Source organism: Anoplophora glabripennis, unplaced genomic scaffold (assembly GCF_000390285.2).
Source record: "Anoplophora glabripennis isolate ALB-LARVAE unplaced genomic scaffold, Agla_2.0 scaffold1487, whole genome shotgun sequence".
In the NCBI taxonomy this organism is placed as follows: Eukaryota; Metazoa; Arthropoda; class Insecta; order Coleoptera; family Cerambycidae; genus Anoplophora; species Anoplophora glabripennis.
Window position 1 is genome coordinate 4638 of NW_019417560.1, and position 27623 is coordinate 32260.

At 31.5% G+C, this 27623-nt stretch overlaps 1 long non-coding RNA gene across 1 annotated transcript; it reads left to right on the forward strand.

The window, feature by feature from the left end:
• The first annotated feature begins 244 nt into the window (after positions 1-244).
• LOC108916047 lies at positions 245-12750 on the forward strand. Its single transcript, XR_001964755.2, has 3 exons — positions 245-349; positions 5204-5260; positions 11763-12750. It is a non-coding gene; the product is annotated as an uncharacterized LOC108916047 (long non-coding RNA).
• The last annotated feature ends 14873 nt before the right edge of the window (positions 12751-27623 follow it).

The following is a 27623-nucleotide window of genomic DNA, read 5'->3' on the forward strand; positions in this document are numbered from 1 at the left end:
CTGTAAATGCTCCTCATTTAACGGTTTCTCTTTGTTCGTATTGATTAAAGGTTTTATTGAAACAACGAGACAGTGTTAAAATGTGAATATGTATCGACATTTCGTAATTTGTTCCACATTGAATTTGAAAATTGACTGCAATAAATTAATTACTGCCATGTTAATGCAGTTCATTGTTGAGAACGGTGGATTGATTGCACTGTATTCTCCCGATTTATTTATTGTCCATTGCCTCTCTTTCCATGTTAGTGACTTTTTTATGTTTTTGTCCGACAGTCCGAAAAGACTTAACACTGCGACTGCAGTTCAGGTTCTTTAACCACAGGAAAACGCCCCTAATCAAGTGAAGGTACAAGTATCGTGATAGTAGCTTCCTAACCAGACATCCGTTTTGTGTTGCATATAATTTAGTAGCTTATTAACATGCCATAACTGAGAGATATTAGAGAATGTTTCTTATAAATAGTAAATAATGAAAACCTTTAAAACTGAACAGTTCGATGGAATTTAACATAAACGCAGTATAGACTCGAATATCTTCTCGAGTTAAAAATAATATCCTTGATTCACATATTAGTGACATAGTACGCCAAATGTTACAGATCAAATTGTAGTGGGTGTTAAATAATGTATTCCCAGTATACAAATGGATGAAAATTACTTGTTTTATAAATGCAGGTAGTTAGATTGTGGTCAAATGGCTGTTTTCCAATTTTATATTAAAGCAGGATTGCAAAATATTGCAGATAGGGGGGTATAAATTATCGTTCTGTGTCAGATAATAATGCTTGACATATAGTGTATTCTTTTTACTCACCGAAACAGAATGGAATATTACGTATTTTTATTACTTCTAAAAGTAATGGCTTTAAAGCGTAATTTCCTACAGTTGCAAAATGAACTGTACAAGTACCTATTACCTTTTTTTTGTGACTCGCTCAAATATTCTTTTTACGCATCATTTTGTTTAGTAATTTTAATAACACAAACGTAATAGATAAAAGTATAGACTTATAGCTAATATTTGATTAATAATAAGTATAAAACAAAAAAAAATGTGCCGCAGTAGCGTAAAGTTAAAGGATGTTTTATAATTTTGCGCTCTTTCAACATTTGTCAGATACATACAGTCGCTACATTAGCAAAATGACTTCAAATTAAGGCATGTTTTTGAAAAGAAAGCTTCATTTAACCAATTTACACTGTTGAGCACAATAGTACACACCTAATACTTACTTAGAATTTTTGAAAATTTATGAACAATTTTATTTACCGTTCCTTTTGTTTCAATAGTTATCATTCAGGTAATATAAATAAGAAATTTTGCTTAAAACATTGTCATTGTAACCGTATTGGTTTTGCCATATTATTTTTTTAATATTTTTTTCAGTTTTAATGCATTAGCTTTCTTTTTAAACCCATATCATTAAATGTGTTGTCTAAATTTTTAGCTATTATAAGTTTCCTTGAATTTTTTCGCCTTCAGAAATTTATCTGTTTTTGGATTAATTGGAAACTTACATCACAGTGTGTATTGAAAAAATTTAGTTACGCGTTCCCTAAAAGTTCTTTTATATTTATTGAATGAAACCAGTACTTCCGCATCGTCGAATAAATTATGGGAAAACTGATTATTTTGGCACATATTTTAATAATTTTGTCAGGGCGAGAGAAAATAAAAGAAAATAATTATTTACATTTTCAAAAAAAAAATTGAGATTATTGAATATAGATACTAGGAAATGAGTAGTATCATAACTAAAATATTTTGTTGAAACACTTTAATAAGAAATTACAGTTGACAGGGAATAAACCTGAAACTTTATATTCTTAAAAGCGTTATTTCCGCGAATGTCGGTGGAATAATTTCTGCATTTACTTTTACCATCTTTAGTGTGGGAGGAATACCCAATTAATTAAAAGAAAGTTACTGAAAATGCCACAAATAAATAAATTATAGACAGTATCATGCTTAGTGTCTAGAAAATTATTATTTTTATTATTAATAAGTTCAGTTCATAATTGTTTTTTTCCTTACTCAAATCAAAAATGTATTTGCTGAAGCTCCTTCCTTTTAATTTTATTATCAACTAAAATGATTGCGAATGAACTGATTACACAGGACTACAAAAAAAATGAGTGGAGGGTTACTTGAACCAGACCAAGTGGATTATATGTTTTTTGGGTCGCTAAAACTATGAAACCCAACAATATCAACTCTTAAACCATATAACCCGATACTTTCATAACTCAGTAACTTTGAGATCGATACCCTATAACTGTAGAACCCATAACCTGAAAATCTATAACCCCAAAACTCATAAATCTCAAATCCCAATAAACTGCAAACACAAAATGGGCATAAAACAAAAAAACTTACACGCAAAACTGAAACCTCAATATCGGAGAGAGTTTTAACTTTATAATTCTATACATCCATCATTTCATAACCATAAACCCCACAAACCCCATAACTCTGAAGTCCCATAACCCTGAAGTCCCATGACCCTGAAGTTCCATAACCCTATAACCCCAACAGCCTATAACCCCAGTGATCCAAAACCGCATAACCCTATATTATATTGTGACATGCAATTTTCTTATGTTACACTTCAGTGTTATGGAGTTTATGGATTATGAGGTTATGAAGTGATGGAGGTGTAGAATTATGAAGTTAAAACTCTCCGAAGTTGAGGTTGGAGTTTAGCTTGTAAGTTCTTTTTGCTCATTTTATGTTTGCAGTTTATTGCGATTTGATATTTATGAGTTTTTATGAGGTTATAGATTTTCAGGTTATGGGATTTAGAGTTATAGATTATCGATCTCAAGGTTGTTGAGTTATGAAAGTATAGGGTTATATGGTTTAAGGGTTGATATTGTTGGGTTTCATAGTTTCAAGCAGTTTTTTGAGGATAGAAAAAAACGCTGACGTGATGGGGCAAAACAGGTTTCGGATTCGGTTTCAGCGACCCAAAAAATATATAATCCACTTGGTCTGGTACAAGGAATCCTCAACTCATTTTTTTTTGTGGTCCTGTGAATTGGTATTGGAACAGAATTAGTTAAAGTAATATAATTATTTAAAATTTCTCATTTTGGCTTTAGACTTTGCGAGAACTCGGTAGTAAGATATTACGTGTGTGTTTAACAAATTAAACGAATTATCTATCATTAGGGTTGGTTTGTATCCATCTGGAACCATGTTTTTTATTCTATAAAATTAAGTTAAACATATCTTCGTTGTTTCCATTTAACTCAAAATTCTAAAATATTAAAATATTGTCAATTTTTTTATTTTTGAACGGTTATGATGTATAACCTTTCTATGATAACAATTTATATCCTAGTAAATGTGGATATATATTCTCTTTAACGTAAAAGGTCAAAATATTTAATTTATATCTTTTTGATAATGGATTTCGGTTCATCATTTATTTGGATAACAACGAATGCCTAGTTAATTATTTACTTGTGTTTACAATGTAACTACACATTAAAATATTCAGTGGTTTTAAATCGACTATAAACATATTTACGGAATTTAGTTTTGCATTCATATTAATTATGTGGCAAATATAATAAACTATTCATTGCCGGTGGTATTATTGATGTAGATAAAACTTAATTTTGTTGTTGTTGCCAACTGTCGAAATATTTGGCAGCAAGCAAGCGAATTGAGGAAATTTATTATTTAAATAATAATTACGCTCTCCATATTTTTTTATTTTTTTCCTATTTTTAAACAAATTCTACACTTACTGGGTTTATCGTATTTTTTTGTATTAGGTGATATTCGTAGGTAGGTATATTATATGTTACTAACAATGAAACTGTTGTTACATACTTGCGACATATTTCATATTTTAATTATTTATGTACATTTGTAAACTAATAAAACCCACAGTTTTTTATTATATACACAAAGAATTTTGTTTTTCCGACCAAAAAGTGTACCGTACTACACAAAGTCTACACGTTTTTATTTCATGTTTGTCATTGTTACAACAGAGGTGGAAATGCGTATAATTTGTTATGACTTTGCCTGAAAAATGAATGATTTCACACTAACTGGAATGAACTTAGTACCTATTAATAATGAATGAAAATATGTACTGTTTAAATTTACTAACAGCAGAATTGTTTTGTATTTAATTTTATTAAATAATTCTTGTTTTCAGCATGTCAGTACATTAATTTACTAAGTTGCCATTTTTGAACAATAGTATTTTTCTGATTGAAAAATGTTTATATAATGTCACTAAATGTGAGCAAATAGATTTACTTTTGTAGGTTGTTGTTATTGTTTTAAATTAATCCAGTAAAACTACGCCTAAATTATTTTCCATTCAATATAAAAATTATTATATTAAGCAGTTGCAAGTACTCTTTCATACTAAACATCTAGGTGTAAATCTAGACGTAGATAAAATTTAGTATAGACGTATAAATATCCTCACTCGTAACAAAGAAAATAAATTGTACCTCTCATGTTGAAATCATTGAATACTTCTTGGGTATGAAATTGTCTTTTAACATATAAGTATTTAAAAATTTGGTATCAGAGAGTCCAAAGTAATGTAGAAATAGAAGTGCCGATGATAAAAATGTGTAATTATAAATATTTCAAATGTTATTTTTAAAATTTTCATTGTGCTTAAGTAAAATCATTCCTAATTACAAGTGGTAACATTTTTTTTATTATCATTTTTTTGGAGTCCTCTCGAACCCTTGGGGTTGAATCTCGAACTCGAAGTTCTATTTTCGCAGCCGCATCATTGCTGTCTGTGCCTAATTGCGACCTTTTTCACCGAAAAAACTGAAATATCTCCATCCCTGCGGTGCCTAATTGCACAACTTTTGTCACAAACATTGTTCAGGAATGGCAGCTTTGAACATGGGCGTCCGCAAACGTTTTCGAGGATGATGAAAACTGTATCTAGCATAGGATAATTATTGTTAAATTATATATTTTATTAATTTTTATTTTAGTTTTGTTCAAATTCAAAAATTGTTCTTTTCGTGAATTTTATGTTTTACATTTTGTTGATTATTTAATATGATGACAATTTTTAATATTTCTTCAGCAATAATTTTTTTTTTTGCATTCAACAAGATTTGCGGGCGTCCGTGTATTGGATATTTTCCATCTCTTCTCTGGGTGCTCCATAAACCACATCCTATTTTAAATGTCCTCTGTTCACAGAACGACGGCTGTCTCGGTTGGGTGCGACCAGCTCATAAAATCTGTAGTCGTGATTACGTATGTACCATTAAACTACCAACCAGTTGTCCTCTCTATTTATCTTGCAATGTGGCTTTGGTGGGCAGCAGCTGTCTTACGCTTCAACTGAGTTTTTGAGACGAACGTTGCACCTAATGCTTCTGAATTTTACAATAAAGGCGTTTGCGGTTTTAATGTATAAGCGCCTAAGCTTTTTTGGGTTTTTATTGAGTAGCAACATGTGTTGTACTAACTGCATGATCGCTTTTGTCTATTGGAGTGGATATACACCTAATAAATAACCTGTGTTTAATTGTAAAAATTAAATGTCATAATTTTGTAGTTGTATTAAAATATAATTTCTATGACAAAATTAGCTCCTTTTTTGACTCGTATAGCTGTGTTCGCATTAATGAGACGTAGAGACTTTTCATATTTTTAAATATTTCAAATATTCCTCGTTCGTTATAAAGAGCAACAAATTGAATAACGGTTTGCATTCTTTTTACCAAATTTATTAAAAAACCATGGAGATTTTATGCTCTTTAAAACAAAAATGGTAGTTGACATATCTCAAAAAATTTAAGATTATACTAGTAGCGGCAGGTGGATCTAGAAATAGGGAGGTGAATTTTATACGGTTTACATCTCTCCAATAATGTATACAGGGTGGTCCGAATTTTATGCAGGAAACTTCGAGGGTGGATAGATCTCTTTAAAATAATATGTGTTTGCCTTATAAACAGGTCTGGAACGGCCCCGTTTTAGAGATACGGGGTGTTGAGGTTTAAAAAAAAATTTTTGTTTATATCGTACACTACCTCAAAGGTGGAGTACAAAGGAGTGTAAATAATTGCACTTACTTTTAAACATAAACGAATATTATCGTGTCTGCCTCAAGGGGATTGTATTGGTATGAATAACTTGAGAACGGCGAATCTTAGGGAAAAAATTAAAGTCACCTCTTTTACGTATTTTATGCATTAAAATATAAATCAGTTACAATGACATGTAAAAAATGCAGTGGCGTAGGTTTTTTTGTAAAAAAAAGGGTGACCCCCGCCCAGTTGTACACCACTGGTTGAACCTTTAAAGCTCATATTTCATGGAATATAAGGCCTACTATCATACATTATATGTACCAAATTTTATTGAGATCGGTTAATAGATTCCGGAGATATAAATACCCTATATCTCCAAAAGGTGCCGTTCCAGACCTATGTTTATAAGGCAAACACATAATATTTTAAAGAGATCTATCTGCCCTCGAATTTTCCTGCATAAAATTCGGACCACCCTGTATAGCCCAAGGAAATTAGACAAAAAAGGAGGAAGCTTTGACAAAATTCCCTCCAAACTGAATTTTTGCACACGTTCTTTGAGGTGTCCCAAACCCAAATCCAAAAAAATCCCAAAAATCACAAGATAGCTACCCAAAATATTGCAGGTCAAAGTATCTCACGTTCTATGTATCGGACATCCGTTTGTTGTGAAAATTGTAAAAAATGTAATTACCTATAAGATTAATGTCTTGCATTTTTTTTTAATCTTCGCCCTTTTGGAAATATTCAAGGTCAAAGTTTTGAAAACAAGGTTTTTCGCGAATATCTCGCGCTTAATGCATTGAGCAGCGAAATAGGTGTAGAGAATTCAATTATCTAATTATCTGCAAAATTGGTCTCCTATATTTTTCCTCAAAACTTTTTCAAGATATTCAAGGTCAAAGTTGCAAAGAAAACGATTTTTCGCGAATATCTCGTTTCCTATGCATCAGACGTCCATGAAGTCAATGTAAAAGTTGTAGGGAATATAATTATCTGCAAGACTGGTAAATTTACAGTTTCTAAAAAATATTTTTGAAATTGCATTCGTTTCCACACAGATAATTAAATTCTCTACAACTTTACATACCAACAAAACTTGATTTTGAAACTTTGACCTTGAAAAGTGCGAGGTTTCGGGTAAAAATTCAAGAGACCAATCTTGTAGATAATTAAATTCTCTGCAACTCTCACAAAACGTGAGCTAATTGCAAAAAAATTTTGACCTTCAATATCTTGGAACTTGGGTAGATACCCATGTTTTTGCGGATTTGGGTTTGGGACACCTCAAAGAACGTTTGTGCAAAAATTGAGCTTGGGGGAATTTTGTCGAGGTCAAATGCTAGTTTCCCTCGGCCAATATAACAAATTGATCCTTCGATCCTTTTGAGATGTTTTAGAGATATTGCAATTTGATGATTTAGTTTGCGATAGTAATTAAGATACCAATCTTATAAATACCGCTGAAAAATATAGTGAAAATAAATTTTATTTACATACTGGAGTTAGAAGCGGAAAATGTCCAGTATGTACAGTACCTCCTTTGTTTTTTAACCTTTTTATCCTAGAAAATATGTAAAACATTACTAGATATAGACGGAAAAGAACGAGATTAAAAATAATTACAATTCTTCATTTAAAATTGAGATACTATTTTTTATTATTTTTCAATTTATGTACTCAATGATAAAGGTAATTTAAAAATAATTTATATGCATACTTAAGAGTAAGTACTTGTAGTTTGTTTTAATAGAACTGTTCAATACCATTTGCCGAATTTCATTACAGGACAATTGAAACAATTTGGTAGATAGATTCTACGCATAGGCGGAAGAGAAGTGCTATTGGTCCTATAACCAGGAAATTAGAATTTAACTGATTGTATCCATCCAAAGGCCATGTTTGGTTTTGTGGTGAAGACAACGGTCATACTACTATAGATATTAGATCTAATTATAGACAGACGATTAACAACGATTATTTATATATACATTTTTCTCGTTGCAGTAAATCACGAATGATAATTTATTAATCAGCTTACGAATGTGTATGGGTTGTGTGTTAATTATTCAAATCCTAGAACAACATTTAATGAATTAAGCCCTAAAGCTGAGTTGAACAAACCGCAAGCTTCAATACACAGGCATTCGCAAACTAGTCGTCATTCTGTCGATACCTTTGTACATGCAGGATTTCCTTTCAATTCAATTTGTGTATTTGCGGATAAATAGGGTTGCAGGGATACCTGAATGTCACTATTTTCATAGATATAATATACGTGTCACCGGGAGCAGTAGAAACTGTTACATCATAGGACTTTGTTACTGAAATTACGTTTATTTTCAAACTTCACCATAAAAATCACTTTACTTTCTACAAGAACGTTATGTTAATCGAAAAAATACTTTGTTGTTAAAATGCTGTATATTTCCCTCTGTGAACAAATCTCTAGATAAGAGAACGAACATCTTTAGATCATATTTCCATTATTTTTGCCATGGGGGATGTGTAACACATTTCCGTCAGGAGAGTTAGAGGAGTTATCTGTAAGTTATGTCGGCACAGAACATTAAAGTCGGATTAAGCTTCACGTTATCTGTGATAGATAGTTTTAAGAACAAATCTAGGTACTTTGATACTTTGTATAATATTATTATGGGGCGTATGTTTTTATTCTTATGCTTAGTACAACTAACTGTGAACATATATTATTTATTTTATTTGTTTTAGCTAAATGCTTTTTATAAGTAGAGGCTGAATGGATATTTGTTTATTGCTTCGTTAGAGTACTTATTATCAGAGGTGTCTTTGGGAACTAATACGTTCTACATTGTTTTGGTTCTAAGAACCCTCTGTAAATAAATTTAGTCCAAAGCGCTATTTTATTATGTTTTATGTATTTTTATTTTATTTATTTGTTATGCTGTTGTCATTTGAATATTATTTTTTTTAATTTTTCCAAACGTGGAAAACATTTTAAATTGTGTATGAAAAATCTAATATATGAAATATTCAAATGATAGGTCTCCCTTATGTTTATAGTAAAAAAAATATAATTTGAAATAACAGAATTAATAAATTCTGTGTAATATTTACTGTGGCTGATAGGTTTTGCAATATGAACGGTCTAAAATTCCACCAATTTGTTCGGGGATTTTTCGTTGAGATACCGTCTATAAAACTCAAGGGATTTAAATCGAGTTATGTCCATTTCAAAAAGTGTTTTCCCATGTGATACGTTCTCCCATGCCGTAAGCTACGGAGCCGTATAAATAACTTTAATATTTTTATTCAACTAAGGTTTTATACAGTTTCTAAAAGCGATTTTGCGATAAACTTATTGTCGTTAAAATAATAAATTCTACGATCTTCCAAATTGATTTGTGAAACTAAATTTTTAATAAATCGTTCAAGATTAGTAACAATGGAAAACCATGTTTGATATAATGCAGTATCCTTATAGTATTTAATTTCCTTCAAAGTCTAACCAGCGAAAATGGTAGAAGTATTATAAAACTGTCTTATGGCAGAGAGAATTTTATTATTTGGCTAGACCATTTTTTTGTCTATGTCTTGAGTCCAAAACAATTCACCCTGCTGACGATGTTCCTAATACTATCAGCACCTTTTTTAACTGTTCATGAATGAAAAACCTAAAGAGAAACTAAATTTTGGTTCGAAATAGTGCATTCAGATCACTAAGCTGAAATCTCTGACTGATTTTAGTTAAAATATTACGTAACAACTAATATGAGAGAAATGCTACTACATTAGTCACAAACATTAAAGGATATTAAAAAATTTCAAATTTCTGTGTGGTTTTCAAACTTGGAAGGAAATAGCCGTAGAGAATAAAAAAAGGAAATTGAAGCTTCAAGTTTCCAGTTTTCGGATCTGGAGTTTAAAATATTTTAGCATCAGCGGTTTTTTGAGTAATCATAAGAAAACCAACGAAAAAAAAATGTCTATGGACTTCAATTTTTTTTTTGTAATATCACCATAAAGTTCTTTTGGGCACTTTTATATAATTTAATTCCCTTCAATTTGAGCGGTTCCCTAGCCCTGTACGATTATTGTCGATGAGTTATCGTTGATCAAAGCAAAAAAGTCATTTTTGACTTTGCCAATCAGTTACTCGGGAAGTAATGGTCGTACTTATGTACGGTCCAAGTAAGGTTTTGAAAACTGCAAAGTATTCTCTACAAGTTGTAATTATTGGTTTTTGATAAAAAAAATGTTTCGAAGTGTAAGTATTGATTGGAATAAAGGTAAAAAATTGCACAATTAAGGATATTTGAATAACTTGGCATAACTTTGTTCAAATAATGGATAAACTAAGGATATTGACTGTTTATTTTCAACCTCAAAATGTCCTACAGAAACCCTGATAGTTTCAAAGCGCTAAGACTTTTTCATTTGTTCCCGGCATATTTAAATTTGTCGTTTTTGCTGAAAATTAATGTAATTTTTCACTTTTTATTTATTTTTTAAGTTGAAAATGTGTTTTTAGCAATAATTCATATTTTTTTTTCATCAAAAAATGTTATTTGTATACAAATGAAAAAAAAAACTAATACAAAAATTTTCTTTCAATTCTTTTTTTAACATATCCATGCTTCACAATCGGCAAAAATATTTTCTTTTAAATACAATTTAAAAATTAATTAAAGAAAGTTGATATACCGCTGTATTTCAGTTTAAATCGTTTATATAAGCTTTCTAAAAAAACTCCTTTCGCGAAATTCCGATTGGCTCTCTCTTAAAGGAAACTAATTACGCGAGCTACGCCTGTTGCAGTAAACGTTGCCGTGGCATATAGAAGAAAAAATATTTTGCCAAAATGAAAAATTACTGTTTTGCTTTGGCAGCGACAAATCATCGTACGGGGCTCCGGAAACGCTCAAATTGAAGGGAATTGAATTATCTAAAAGAGCTTTACGGTGAAGTTACCAAAAAAATTGATTGCAGTCTATAGACCTTTTTAAGGACAAGCAAAAAATTTGAAACATTTTTTTCGTTGGTACTCTTGTGATTACTCAAAAAACCGCTTACGATAAAAAAAAAAATAATTCCAGATCCAAAAGCTAGAAACTTGAAACTTCAAAAACACCCAAACTATTTGACATCGCAATATTTAAGGTCGTAGACCCTTTAGAAATCATTTTATGATAACGAAAACAATTTTACATTCGTCCTTTGTTTATTTATTTTTGTTTTTCCGACGATAGGGGTTATTCTTTAAAAGTTGTGTCAAAGTCGATGTTACACCATCTATTATATGGGTATCGCAGTTTAGATTTTACGAAATGGGTATTTTAAATATAAAAATGTTTACAAAAAACACCCTCTTTGAATTGGAACATAATCTCACAGTGCGCACTGAGTATATCTTCATTTTGTTCTATCAACTTGTATAATGAAGGATGAAAATAGTCTCAATGTTCATTGAGTGCAAATAAGTTGAAAACGCTGCTAGTAAAGTTGGTTGGGTTTTAGTAAAGCATAAAGTAAAATCTTCGAAAAACAATTAGACATTTGAAATGATATTTATTAAAAATTACCCTCAACATCTTCGAGAATATAATTTTTCAGAGTCAAAATTTCAGTCCGATTTAATTTTATTCTAAGTATAGTTGTGACTAGAAATAAATATAGGGGAGACTGTAGCTGTGACGATTATTATGGAAGAAGTTGAACTAGCTAAATTTTGCTTTTTACAGCCCGCAGGCGTCGGTTGGGAAAGCTTCCCAAAAATTACCTGGTGGGATATCTTTAAGCAACAACCTTTGTTTCGTCACTTACCTGGAGCCGCCTTTGGTGTTTTCAGCTCTGACCGGGCCAGCTATGCGTGTCTTCACATTAAAATGCTAAGTTTATTAAGTTATATCAGACTTTAATAATTAGGTTCTTTATGTGTCGTTATTTTATAGTATTTAAAAGTTATTTATCAGGTTTACCTCTTCAAAGTGTTTGTTTAAACATACGTAGTGCAATAGACGTATATTAATATACATTTTTAATTAACAATTCAGTTTAGGCTAGGGAAGAATTTTATTATATAAAAAATGGTAATTTTTCCGGGTACGTAGTTTATCACTGCCAAAAATGCTCGTCAATATTATTTTTTGATAAAAAAAACTAACGACACGACTATTATAAATTAGTGTAAAATTGTGATAAACTTAAGAATCAGAGTTTTTATTTAGAGGTGAACTGCAAATGTTGCATATATGTATAATTTAATATTAATATATAACCTATTTTATTAATATTTTAGTGATTATGATTGATGATTTGTCTGTAAATATTGTTTGCATTGTATTGTAGTTATTACATGTCAGCTTCGTGCTAGGTTTAAGTCGATGAAGCCTATTGCAATGCTTGACGGGATATATGAATTAAAAAAAATAATTAATCGCATTAAATTTACAATTTTAATAGTAATAATAAAAGCCCGTATTTTTCCAATTTTTATTAATTTTATTTTGTAAATAAAGACAAATTTATGAGCGCAGGTTGCTCTCTTGGATAATATTTTAACATGTTGGTGATGTCGGATACCTAAATATGTGTTTTATTATTATTTATTCGCTATTAAAATGGAAACATTTCATATGTCATTCGAATCACTTAATCTTCTCACACGTATTGATTGTAATAGATATTCTTATTGTAATTTACATGAAATACAATAAAAATAAAATGTGATTTACTTTTATTCCTTCCCAATTCAAAAGTTTCAGATTCGTCTCTTTTGTTTTTTTATAATTGCAGTGTCGTTCTATTGTTAAATGATACTTGCCGCAATAGTTTGATGAAACCATTTTTTTATAAGAAATTGGTCAAATAAAGGGATAAGGTAAGCTCTCTCATTATTTATACTATAGGAAAAGATGTTCTGTGAATCCTAAGGACCGCCCTTTTTTGAAATTGGAGAATAGATAACATTAATATTTGAATAACAGAGACAATATCATGCGATTTGATTGCCCCTTTTCAATATCTAAAATTTTAAATATATTTAAATATAATATTTTGTGTATTAATAACAATACACCACTGACACGAATATTGCAGGTTCTAGCATAGTTAGTATTTAACGACACAAATATGACTCGCGTTTTAAATTTTATTTACTAAAATCCGATCATATATTGAAAATTAAAAAAAAAATAATTTATTGTTGAATATAAGAAATATGACGATGAAACCTCTAACTATTTAAATGTGAATTTTTTCTTAAATTTTACTAATTTATCAAAGTTATGTTTCATAATAATATACCTATACCTACGTTTAACTGTTGCAATTGAAATATTGTATTTATTAGAAATTTTATAAATATTAATTTTATTGAGAAAGATTTTATGAAAATCATGTAGGTACTTACTTCGATACATAACCGATTAAAAAATACAACCTATGCTTATGATTAATTTAATTTTGTTATTAATAATACTTGAAACATTATGTAGGTACAGTGTGAATTAAATTTGGATTTTTTCCTATTTCCTGAAAAGATTTTTCGGATTTTCAGTTATCACGAAAACGTGTTTTTACATAGAACATCCCATGCCTACTATGTTTCGATCTAATAAGCTAATTTTTTGAGGGGCTTTTAAAACATGATAAACTAACATATTTTTCCAAGAGAAACGAAAAAAATTTTTTTGGGCCACCCTAATATACAGTATGGACCATTTTGGTGATGTATTGGCATCTTGGAAACTATAAGAGATAGGAAAATGGTTAAATGGGGAAAGTTTGAACTAAATGACGCTTGCAGATAGATCCTAGCTCTTCAAGTTTTTGAGTTATTTTGAAAAAAGTAAATGTGTCATTTTCGAAAATCTTTATTTAGAGGATTTTTTAAAATCTGAAACACTTTCACAGCAAGTTTTTTCGAGGAATTTCACTGTATATTTAGATTTTTATTGCGACGTTTCGGTTGTGAGAAAACATCTTCGATTTTTATTGTGGGCGCCATATTAAATTTTAAACTGAGCATTTTTTTTGGCTTTTCAATGATATAAGTAAGAAAAACAAACGACAACACCGCATAATTTTTCGAGACTATTATAGAATAGTCTTAAATTTTTGTAAAAGCTTATCATTAATGTCATGGCGTTGAATGAAAAAATGGTAGTAATGGCCTGAATGATCATGTATTTATGCAGAAAAGCCCATTAGTCTATCTCCATGACAATAATAATATTTTCATTGCCCCAGTTATTAGGTATTATCTTTTTCATAGTTTTTAGCATGTAGCTTTTCAAAACATCCAAATATTCTCACATTTGTAATACTTAAATTTAGAAAAATACATTTCATTTGGTGGTTGTGTTTCGAGATAATTTCCAATATAACTGTGTGAAGTTGCTTTTCTATTATTTTTAATAAAGCACTCCAACATACCACATTTTTCTTCATTGGAATAGCGCAGGGCGTAATTTTTTCACTCGACGCCATGACATTTTACAAAAATTTGAGACTATTCATAATAGTTTCGAAAAATTATGCGGTGTTGCCAGATTTACTAAAAATATTAAAATATTGATTTTTTGGGGTTCTTTCTGAAATTTGTTCTTATATTATTGAAAAGCCACAAAAATGCTGTAGGTATTTGCGCCCATAAGGAAACGAAACGTCGCAATGAAAATCTAAGTTACTAAAATTATTGAAGAAAATATTTACAAAAATTTTATCTTCATAAATATATAGTCGTCGTCTAAACCATGTGTCGGAAAATAGTAAGAAGCATTATTGGATGGAATGGACATAGACGTATTACTTACTTTAAATTGTCACAATTTTTATTTACCAGCAATTTTAGATCCAGCAATAGGACCATAATGTTCACTCACACCATTGATATTCGTTGCGCTTTTACACTTTTGAAAGCACGTTCCTTTTCATATCAGTCGTGATTTTTGGGGCAATAGTTTTCCCACGTTCTCTAATGCATCTGTTCTCAGTCTGAAGGAAGTTTTTATTCTTTAAATTCGTTTGGCACGTTTCTACTTTAACTGTGCAGAACAAAAAGGCAGCACAAAGCAGAACTGCGAGAACTAAATAAAACTGTAGCACAACAGTAGTTACTTATTCCATTACCATGCGTTCCCTGTAGTAATATTTACTACTAAACTAAACTAACTCGATTAGTAATACATTTTATTATTTCATGAAGGAAAGTCAAGTTATCCATGATTCAAAATTTGGAACTTCCAAACTGAAATGTCGTTAATTAAGGTTCTTCCATTCTTGAATGAGTGGTGAAAAGCGCATCTTGCTGCAACATTTAGTTTTGGAGATGTTTGATATTTTCGAAAATGCTACAAACGTCAGTTAAAAAAAACATGAAGTAACATCGAAATGATACTGATTGATGATAATGATTTAGATCAAAAATTTCTTTATTAAAATAGGCCTTAAATTTAACGAGAAATTAAAAGTGCAATAACATCGAAAAAATTATGCCCAAATGAAATGAAACAGAATGTGTAAGGGAAAATAATTTAAAATGTGAAGAAACTGATTTTGTGTAACATATTTAAAACAATATTTGTAGTATTGGTATTATCAGAGCTATGGTAGAATTCATGACAAATAGACAACCGTATGCGGGTACTTTACCATTGTTTTCAATTTCGTTGAAGCAAAGTTATTACCTTTATAGCAAGCGGTTCCTTTCCATTATACAAGGAGCATCTTGTGTAACAAAGTGACATTCTAGAGCGGTGGCTGCCTGTAACAAAAAATTCATATCTAAAATTTACATTAATAGAGGTCATTGCGCAAACACTTCGGTTTGACGTCTTTAACTTTAGATTAATTAAATGGATAAATAGACAACATCGGTAAGTATGTTACGAATTTTGACAGAAACATTGTAGGGAATATTTTATTAGGGTACTTATCAACAAAAAATAAAAGGTAGGTATCTGAAATCTTAAACAAAACATAACTTCCAAATTAAATTGAATTAAAAGATTAGCTGGTAGGATTTCATTTAAATGCATTGTTTGGTTTTGTGGTAAATAAATTGACCTTTTAAGTGGACTGTATATTTATTGACAAATGTTACAATATGACATGTATCAGAAGCCTACTTTTTTCTACGTTATTACAAACAACTAGACTTAAGCTAAGGAAACTAAGGAGCGTGCTCCGTCCATGCACTGTATAAAATCATAATTTTAATAAAAATTATAACATTGGCGCATTCGCCATATTTTCTACTTTTAGGTAGTGCATATAGTTTTTACTTAGATCTTAAGTATATATATTTTTACTTATAGTTAAGGTAGACGTATACAGGGTGTATACAAGTTTTGCATAAAAATAACCTTAGGAGATACGGAATTTCAGTTTCCAAAAAAAAAGATGGAATATTGACTGTAATTTGTGTATCTAAAGGGGGTAGTAAGGGCGGGTGAGTAGGTAGAGGAGGGAGTAGGGTTCTATAACGATTAATAACGAGCGTTCAAATAAAAACGTGGTCGAAGTTGGCTTTGACACATTGGACGTAGGGAGTAGCTTATAGCGACCAACTTAACCTCATTTCTCAACGAGCTGTATAGCAGCTGTCAGTTTCAATAACGTTAATGACTATATAACTTTATTTTAAAGAATAATCGTGATAACAATAACAAACAATTAAAGGAGCTGCGGAAAGTGTCCCCCTCCTTGTTATAACAATAAATTAAAGCAGCTGCTGAAAGTGTCCCCCTCCTTGTTCCAAGCACTTTTCACACCTGTTCCTCAAAGAATTAAAGACATTTTCTAAGATGCTCGGGGTATTGTTAATTTCACGAATCTTGTCTATAAGTCGAGCCTGCAGATGGTTTAAATCAGGAATAGGCAGTTCAAAAATAGTGTTTTTAAGGTAAGGCCACAAAAAGAAATCACACGGCGTAATATCACATGACCTCGGTGGAAATTCATGTTCAGCATTGAGACTTATTAGTCGATTTTGGAAAACTTCCCTCAACATATTCATCGTCTCGCCTGCCGTATGTGCCCTTGCGCCATCTTGTTGAAAGTAAAAGTTTGTAATTTCGTTTTCTTCCAGCTGGTTAACAAAAGGAGCGATAATTTCTTCTCTATACCTTTGCGCAGTAAGAGTACCATTAAAAAAAATAGGTCCATAAATCCTCCTTCGATTGAGAGCACACCAAACTCCAATTTTTTGAGCGTGTAGAGGGCCCTCGACAAAAAAGTTATCTGGTTTTTCAGAAGACCACATTCTCATATTCTGTGAGTTTACGTAACCACTTAAATGAAACCAGGCTTCATCAGAAAAAAAGGTGATATTATGAAGTTCACCGTAGTTGTTTAAAAACCATTCACAAAATACAGCCCGTCGCGGAAAATCAACTTCATGAAGTTCTTGCTGACAAGTTAAACGATAGGAGAACAAACGCAAATCTTTTTTTAACACTGTGTGGCAGGTACCGACTGATACTCCCACCATTTGTGATAAAACACGTACAGAAGTTCTTGGCGCATTTTCCATTATTTGTTGGACATTTTCTTTTAATTCTTCAGTCCGCTTTTTAGGTCGGCCGCTTCCTTCTTTTCTTGTTACACTGCCCGTTTCACGAAAAACATTAACACAACGCTGAACTGCACTTTGAAAAATTTTGTACTCAACAACGCCGGGAAATTGATTTTGAAATTCTATGAAACATTCCTCAATAGAATACTTCCATATTCCATCAATCTTGCGTCCATTTCTAAAGTAGGACTCTATGATAAACACTTTTTGTTCTTGAGAAAACACCATTTTAAACGCTTTTTAAAACGAAAATATTCAAATTGATAGCGGCGATATAGGGCTTTGACAGATGACGTTTAAGTTCATTTGCTATACGCTACGCCTTACGTCCAAATTTTCAGAACCAACTTGACCACGTTTTTATTTGAACGCTCGTTATATACCTACCCTACGTATGCTTATGCACTAGTGCTCTCATTATTAATATACTTCTGTATATTTTCGCTTTGCACCACCTCTGTGCACATAAACTGTTATGCGCATTTCCGGATGGTGGTTGTGTTACACTTTGGAGTATTTTTTTTACCCGTATTTAGATATACTGGAACACACATATACGCACACAAACACGAGCGCCCGTGCGTTGTTTTGATAGTACGAACCCTATTCAAATAGGTCATCTGGAATGTGTGGAGTGCACTCGGAATCCACTTGGAATCACTCGGAATCACTCGGAATCCACTCGGAATTTTGATATCAGAATTCAAAATTAAAAGAGACAGGTTAGTTTTTATATCTACTACATACTTGACTATAGGTACAGAAAATGTATTATTATTCATATATTCATCATAATTAATATACTTACGCAATGTAATTTTACTGAAACATATAAAGCATTGTCTCTGTAATAATGTCTGTCAAAGCTACAAATTCTTAGGTATAAGCATCTATGTCTATGTGGTTAGAATGACAGACTATAAACTTAGATGTATTAGGGTTCAATCCTGACAGTAGATTTTCAAATTTTCTTATTTGTTTTTTACCATACATTTTTTTGATTGCTCTTTAGAGATTTCGTTTTTCTCTTAGAAGCCTTATGTTTCCTCTAACACATCCAGTTCATCTTGATTTACTCACTTCTCTACAAGGAAGCAAATAAAGTGTAGAAAATGTATGATTATTTAACCTTCTATAAGACAATGGTACCTACTGTGCATGTTTAGAGAGCAACAGAACTTACTGGGTCTAAGGTTGTAGTACTTTCTGCGCATACCTAGACGGCATTGGTACCTATTGTGCATGTCTACAGGCAAATAGTACTTACTGCGCATGGTTAGAGCTCAATAAACTTATTGCGCACGCCTATAGGTCAATACTGCGCATATTTAGAAACCCAAGGAATTTACTGCGCATCTGTAGAGGTTAAGGAAACTTACTGCCTATGCCTACATGTCAACGGTGCTTACTGCGCATGCTTATAGTCCAATGCTACTTACTGCAGGCAATGGTACCTACTGCGCATACCTCTATTTCCTCTCCTCTCTTCCTCTGGTCATTCTCAACACACGTAATCTCACCTATCGCCCTAAACCCATTCTTCCCTGTGGAATTTTGAGGATGACTATATTTTGATCGGCAATGCTATAACGGCTAATACGAGACTTCGCAGCTTTGCATCTCGAAAACTATTGACTTTCAGGCCTAGGTCCCATGGAGACTTTTGATCGGAAGGTGGGTAGGGGGTCCTTTGAGAAATAAAATTTGTTTTCAAACTAATTTTGATTATTTACAGTTTTATCGCAAACGTATTGCAGAACCGTATTCATAAGTATAGTAGGAGAAATTGGAAAAATTAAATATCGTCAATTACAGCGCCATCTATCATGGTTCTAAAAAAATTCGAATCTGCAATAAAAAATAGGAGTTCCTATGCAAAGTTACCCCGTCACACCTACAAGGAGGGGAAAGAGAAACTAATTTTAGCACTAATATAGTGATTAAATTTTGATCATGGGCATTTTTTCCGTAGATATTTGAAAGCTTCAGTTTGTTTTAAAATCACCCGATATATCTAAGAAAAGGCATATTACTTTTCCTGTCTTTTAAAATACCTACACTACCTACATACAAAGTACAATTATTTTACTTACGTAGGTATTTAATAACCATTTAATTAATCATATTAAATTTAAAATAATGGTAATTGAAACGAATACGAGAAGAAGAAAATTAATTTCCCCTTTGTATTAACATCAAATAATCTAACCTTCATTCGATGTTTAATGTACATAAATCACTAAATCCTGGACAAATAGTATCTTCAGTTTCAGTTTAATTTTGCCTTAATTGCTGCTTGCCTGGTGGGATGGTTACGTTGTGTACAATTACATAATTTACTTTTTACAGTTTGTTCCGGCCCACATTGACCCGAACAGTGTTAGCAAACTGTGTTCACTAATAACAATACTTTCGAATAATGTAATAGCATTTGCAAACCAAGAACATTGTTCGCTAAAGAAATTCAGTTTGCTCGACGTCTACACTGACGCAAATAATAATAGCTAACTCTGTTCACTAAGTGTTCACGAACGATGTTAGTAAAGTTTAAATGTTCGCTAACATTCGCAGTAAAATTTGCTTCTTAACAACATTGTTCGCTAACAAACTTCATTGTTCCACCGGTAGACAGTAAACTTCTGAACGTTATTACGTTTTTTGTTAAGTGCTTTTTGGATCTCTTTTTTGAAGAAAAAAATATGTGTAGTAGACAAGAAATACATTCGTGGCAGGTGAAATAATACAGCCAATCAAATTACATATTTGAATAAAACATTAAATTTTTCAAATATTTATAAGCTTGTTTGAAAGAAATTCTAATTGTTATGACTTATGACGTAAACACAGAATAAAACGCATAAAGTGCGAACGGTAACCCATGGAGCGGAGGCAAAGAGGAAGTTATTTCAGCATATACATTTCCAGTTTGAGAAAACTTTACAAGGAATAAAAAAAATAAGTTAGGTATTGGATTGGTCTCCAACCTACAAATAAACTGAATGCTAAAACCTTTATAACAGTTTTCTCACTTTTCTCATCCTATAGTTAGGAAGTGGAGAATTAAATAAACACAGACAGAATTTAGATATATATTTCTCACAATTCTGTCCTTGGAGGTGGACGGTATGTACATCTAGATGTCACAGCAAGAGGTTCGATAACAAGGATTGAAAATAGAAATCTCGTCAAAAGGCCTAAGAATCTCTCCTTTACAGCTACACTTTGTCGTGCTCCAAATGTATATACAGGGTAGCCCATCGAAAACGTAACGCAAGGCATTACAGGGTAGTAATGAACTTTTCGGCAAAATCCAAAAACAGGTAAAGTTTGCTTCTGAGGGGGACAACTTTTGGCGCAAAAAGCATAACAAATCTTCAACCCCCTAAGTGGGGGTGCCATCCCCCAAATTTTTTTAAATGGGAATGGGGGTCAAGTGGGGGGTCATTAGAAAGGGCTTTTAATTCTCTATACATCGATTCTTACTTTTTGAAAATCGATCCATTATTTTAGAAAATATGCAGCTTTGAAAATACGAACAATATTTTTGACGAGAAATGCGAAAATCGATTTAATTTTACTTCAAAACTTACGGTATTAGCTTGGTAAATTCCTTCAAAAGAATTCGCTGTTTTTTTTTTTGATTTGCGAATTCTTTAGCCTGATTTTGGTGAGCAAAAAATTGTCCGCTTTTTGTTTCGTATTTAGATAGGCCACAAGAAGTTGCTAGATAACTGTCTTGTGACTTGTAGTTGAAGAGTACCAATACTGCCGAGTCTTTTAAATTGATTAATTATGGTGTACTCAATTCCAGAAAGAGTAGAAATTATTGAGCTTTTTTTCAAAAACAATGAATGCGGAAATCGGGTCGCCGAACTGTTCAACCAACGGCATCCTGAGAAACATGCGTCTGGAAAAATTGTTCGCGAATTGGTGGCCAAATTTCGCGAAACTGGCTCCGTTCATAACAAAAAGAGGCAGGTTGAAAATCCGGTACTAAATGAACCTACGGAAATAGCGGTATTGGGGCAAGTGGCAATGGATAGTACGCTGAGTACAATGCAATTGGCTACTGCGACAGGAGTGAGTCGTACAAGTGTCCAACGAATATTAAAAAAATACAAATTCCATCCTTATAAGATTCGGCTAGTGCAAGAGCTAAATGAAGACGATTTTGATCGTCGTTTGCAATTTTGCGAAATAATGACTGAACGAGCGATAAACGATAATTTCCTCTTTAATGTGTGTTTTTCGGACGAGTGTACGTTCTTCTTGAATGGTTTAGTGAATCGCCATAATTGTCGTTACTGGGCTGATACCAATCCAAGGATTTTCCATGAGACACACTCCCAACACCCCCAGAAGTTGAATGTATGGGCAGGTATTTTTGGAAATTCCATTGTAGGTCCTTTTTTCCTTCCTGGAAATTTGACAGGCGATATGTACTTGGATTTACTACAAAATGTCATCGACCCAGCTCTAACAAATATCATAGAGGACGACCCTGCTTACAATGAACACGAACTGATTTTCCAGCAAGACGGAGCTCCTCCACATTACTCGCTCAATGTGCGCAATTACCTAAATGAGACGTTTCCAGGACGCTGGATAGGACGAAGAGGTGCAATTGAGTGGCCCCCTCGGTCACCCGACTTAAATCCTTTAGATTTCTTTCTCTGGGGGCACATTAAAAGCAAAGTTTACAGCACTCCACCTGATACCTTGGAAGATCTGCGAGGACGAATCATTAATGTATGTCGCGAAGTAACACCGCAAGTGCTCCAGAATGTTCGACAACGGTTTGAAGACAACCTGTATCATTGTATGCAAGTTGGCGGACAACATTTTCAGCATTTACTTGACTAATACCGTAAGTTTTGAAGTAAAATTAAATCGATTTTCGCATTTCTCGTCAAAAATATTGTTCGTATTTTCAAAGCTGCATATTTTCTAAAATAATGAATCGATTTTCAAAAAGTAAGAATCGATGTATAGAGAATTAAAAGCCCTTTCTAATGACCCCCCACTTGACCCCCATTCCCATTTGAAAAAATTTAGGGGATAGCACCCCCACTTAGGGGGTTGAAGATTTTGGTATGCTTTTTGAGCCAAAAGTTGTCCCCCTCAGAAACAAATTTGACCTGTTTTTGGATTTTGCCGAAAAGTTCTTTACTACCCTGTAATGCCTTGCGGTACGTTTTCGATGGGCTACCCTGTATACTCGTACTTTGTTGACGACAGCTAAAGTACTTTCCAAAGAAAGAAAGAGTAATTTTTTTACTGATCTGCCAAATTTACAAAATCATTCTGAATGTCTCAGTAATTAGGTAGGTACTTAGTAAATTTATATCAAACTTTAAATAACCAACTTGCTAGTTATCTTCATAAAAAATCTCTTCTTAAACATTTGCTTAAATCTTCAGTTAAATAGATCATAAATAGAACTTGAATCTTTAAATAAATGTATAAATTAAGTTAATTGATTAATTTGGTAGGTATGTCTTAGATTTCATTTAGTATGTCTTGGATTTAATCTGGTATGCTCTAACAGGGAGAAAGGAAAGAAAGAAAAAAATTTCATTAGCACGAGGTTGTTCAACATTAAAGGTTAATATTTACATAACTTAAGTGGTTAATAAAACTCAAATTGAAATTTTCTAAACTGAATACAATTAACAAGATATTTAAATGTTCAATGAATTACCTTAAAGATGAAATTTACCCTACAAGTGACTTATCTGAGATAAGTTATTCGTTTTAATTTAAATCACTCCGAGCAAGTTACAATAATATTGTAATATACATAATACAATTTTAAAAAAATAGACGTTATTGTACGTTTCTTTATTTTTTGAAAACACTAAAATTCGAACAGGCCAAACTACAGGCAGGCTATCGAAAATTTGTATCGTTATGTTATTAAAACTGTTCTTAAAGTAGATTCCTCATTTCAATCGTCATAATAAATAGTATAGAATATAACACAGTTTGTATACATTTACCCTACTAATAGTAGGACAGTACTTAATAAATATTATAGAAAAATTCTTATTTTATTATGTAAAATAACAAAAAACTTGTTTCATCGTGAAGGTTGCTTTAATAAAATTTTTATATTTCCGATGCTTGTCTAGTAATAGCAGTTACATTAGAACTAACTATAAGTTTGAATAAATTAGGATTTGGAGCTTTTAATAACCGATGTCTGTATTTCGGTTATTGTATTAGATAGAAAGATACTTAAAATAAAGAAACAATTTCAGAGATTTCAAATATAAATTAAATATGTATATTTATCAGTCGAGTAATTAACATGGCTAAAATTAAACCAGATATTTTGATCAGGAATTTTTCTCATTCATTTGTATAAATTTTTAATTTAGAAAGAAATATGTACTTTGAAAAGTATTTTTATTATAGAATTATATTAAATTCTCCTTCAGATTGGACCTATATTGTTTTTCATTAAATCCCAAGTTTGGGTGGGTCTTAAATATGTCATTAATTAAATTTTACTTATTTTAATTAATTGAAGTGTAGTAATTTGACTTCCATATCAGTACATAGTACATAAAAAAACCGCAAGATATTATCGATATCGGAACAAAGTACCTTTTTTGAGTCTTTTAAGGTTAGGTTTTATTCCTCAAAAAATGTAGCAGGCAATATTCCATATAGGGTGTAACTAAAATACTTGGCAAAATTTTATGGCGGATTCTTCGCTACTGTATAAACTGAAAAAAAATCCCATAAAATTATATTCAGAAATTCTAAATTCAAAATTAATGAAAATATGTTTAATGTGAATATGTGTAAAAAAATAAGATAGAACATTACTATGACTCTAGAAGTACGCTCCTATATGTTGATTTGTGACGTCTACCATCCGCCAACCATGTCAACTATTTTAGTTACAATCTGTATAAAAGGATGAATTTCGTTTACGTCTCATAAATCATTTCGGAATTATTAAAACCATATTTTTTTAAGTGAACCTTTATCGCTCTGTTTCTTTTTTAATAAGTTATATCGATGCTATACGAAACAAAGTATGTAATGCGAGCAAATATGTTAAAGTGTTAACATGTTACTTTCATATTCCAGGAATATCATTAATATTTCGTAATATATTTGGCCAAACCGAATTTCCGGTTATCCCTTAGGGGTTATTGAAAAGGGTCTTTAGGACAGCATTTGGAATTGTAAATATGCCACTTTATGAATACATGATCGATTTGGGCAATTCTGCCGCACGATTTAGTGGAGCGCACTGTCAAAAAATAAAATCGCTGTTTTATTTTATCGACATGATTCGAATTGTAGCCAAAAGGAGCCCTTATTAAATTAATTTGCTTGAACATGAAATGCGGTTAGACATTATTGTGTTATATTAGCTTTGCGGGCAGGCGAGAATGTTCATAAGAAACCACAAATTTGTACCATTGTGCTCCTACGTCGGCTAACTGATTAATTTGCGCACTACTAAAACACGGTAATTAATAGCGCTGGTACTAATTATAAACTGTAGAATTCATCTACCTTTGTACAAACAGATATATTTTAAACAATTATTCCCCTTTTTTAAATTACCTTCTTTAAGTAGGTCAATTTTATTGAAACAGTCCATAATATTAATTCATTGTAGTTATAATATATGATGATTAAATACTGAAATTTCTACTGGCATGAACTATGGTTTATGTGGTATAATAGTTTTGTACCTACAATTTGTGCCTTACGACTTCTCTTCCCAATATATGAACAAATTATACAGTCTGTGCGATATCTCACAAAGATCAATCAAAGATCACAAAGATCAAGATCAATCGGACACACCTAATTTTAGGCTGGTTTCTATAATTTGCAGTTTCTGGACATATTATTATAGTTCATCATTGAATAAGATATTTATAAGCTGCAATAGCTCCTTCTGATCCATTTTTAGATGTACTTAAATCATATTAACCATTAGGCAATGTATCGTTCACAAATCTATTAAACCTCTTCAGGTGTACCTCAGGCTTCCGTTTTGGGCCGTCTATGGATATTTTTCTGATAAACTTTTTTGGCAATTGGCTTCTTTTCATCAAAACCTGTCTCTCTCTATTTTTGGATTCTTCTATTTCCCCAAATATGTACAGGGTTAGTCACTATAATCTGACAACTTATTGTGAGTTTATGATTGAAATTACAAAAACGTTTTTAATACAAGTTTTAGCTTTTTTTTATGAATTTTTATAATACAGTATTAGAAAAAACAATTGAATAATGGAAATCACTAAATTAAAGAACAAACATTTTTTTTATGGAAGACCCTATATATTAGTCCATACTTAGCTTCGTTAAATTTTTCTCTTTTCAAAAATATATAATATGTTACTGTTTGATTCAGGACTTTTCAACATATTTCAGTTTTAAAACTATTTTTGAAAAAACGGGAGGGAAATTTATCTGGCTATGGACGAGGCACGCGGAACAAACAAATGACTTTGACAGAAGTTTATTTATCATCATTAATTTATTTCCTTTAACAAACTATTTTAACAAAGAAATAATGTTTAGTGAGAACGAAAAATTGATATTGAGTTACTTTAATTGCCTAAATTTCATTGTTGTCATGGTAACGACTTAGAAGTTATAATTGGAATTTGTTTTCAACCATCTTTCTTTGACGGCGAATAACTCCACAACGAAGCCCGATAGGAATTTTTTTTTTATAAAGTATTTTTTTGAGCTCCCCTGTATACCCCTTCATTTTTGACGTGACTTTTCCGGACAACCTGTATAAGCAATAATAAATATTCGCAGTGTTTCGTAGTATTATTCAAAGACTTTTCAGTATTACGACTTACCGTTATCAAAGAGGTCATCAGGTTAAAACATACATATGATATAATTTGAGGTAATCCATATTTTTTATTATAGAGTGAGATTGTACATGTGATAAGTGGGGACCCCCCAATTTTATTATTCTACTTTTTTATTAATTTCTTTATTCTGTTCGGAATGAATGAATTTACTTATAACATATTTAAAACCTTGCACCATTATAGTCCCCTCTGTGCCAAAATGTATGGATTTATATTACTATGTCCATGCAGTTAGTCAGAACCTTCATAAATGATTACAAGCCACGTGACCAATAATTTTGTTTGGAACGGTAATATTTTCTTCACGTTGGTAATTAAATCTCGGTAAAATTAAAACAATACAATATTGGATTAAAACAATATTCTGTTTCACCGGTTGTGATTGGTGTAATTTTTAACGAGATTCTATTCAGCGATGGCATTATCTTGTTGACGTAACGGTTTGTCATTGTTCATTGTAAACAAATCATTAATATTGGTTACGACATCTTCGTGTGGAAATTAAAAATAAACAATAGCAGTTTTAAGTTTTTTTGTTTGATTTGGAAATAAATACGAAAATTAATAAAGACTGTTCAGAAAAACAGGCTGCATTAAATGAAATTGAGAAACAAAATGTGATTTTACATTTATCATAAGTGTTCAAAATGTCAAAGGGCGCTACGAATTCAACTGTCTTGTATACGGTGGAAAATTGACGATATCATGTTTTTTTCCTGGAAAATATTTTTTTGTGTTGAATTTCACTGGAATACATTAACTATAGTCATTAGATTGAAAAAGTACCGCAATCACTTGTCATTTTAGGGTATGATACTTATTGTCCACCATGAAATATAAAAATGCATGTTCAATATATTTTATAGAATGTAAAAAATATAATTTTAATATTTAATGTAGTTAAAAAAAAGCCACCTTCAATATTACTCATAGCTTTATTATTTTATTGAAACACTTTTTACACCAAATAATTGTGAATGGTTTGTGTAATAACCTAAAATTTTAATCTGAAAGAATGCAACAAATTAAATTTTTATATAAATAGCAGGACCCGCACAAAACAGATAGAAAAACTGAAGATGTAGTATGTTGTAGTACATACTATGGAAAGAAATAAATCAAATTTTGTAACACCTATTTTATATCAACAAATTCAA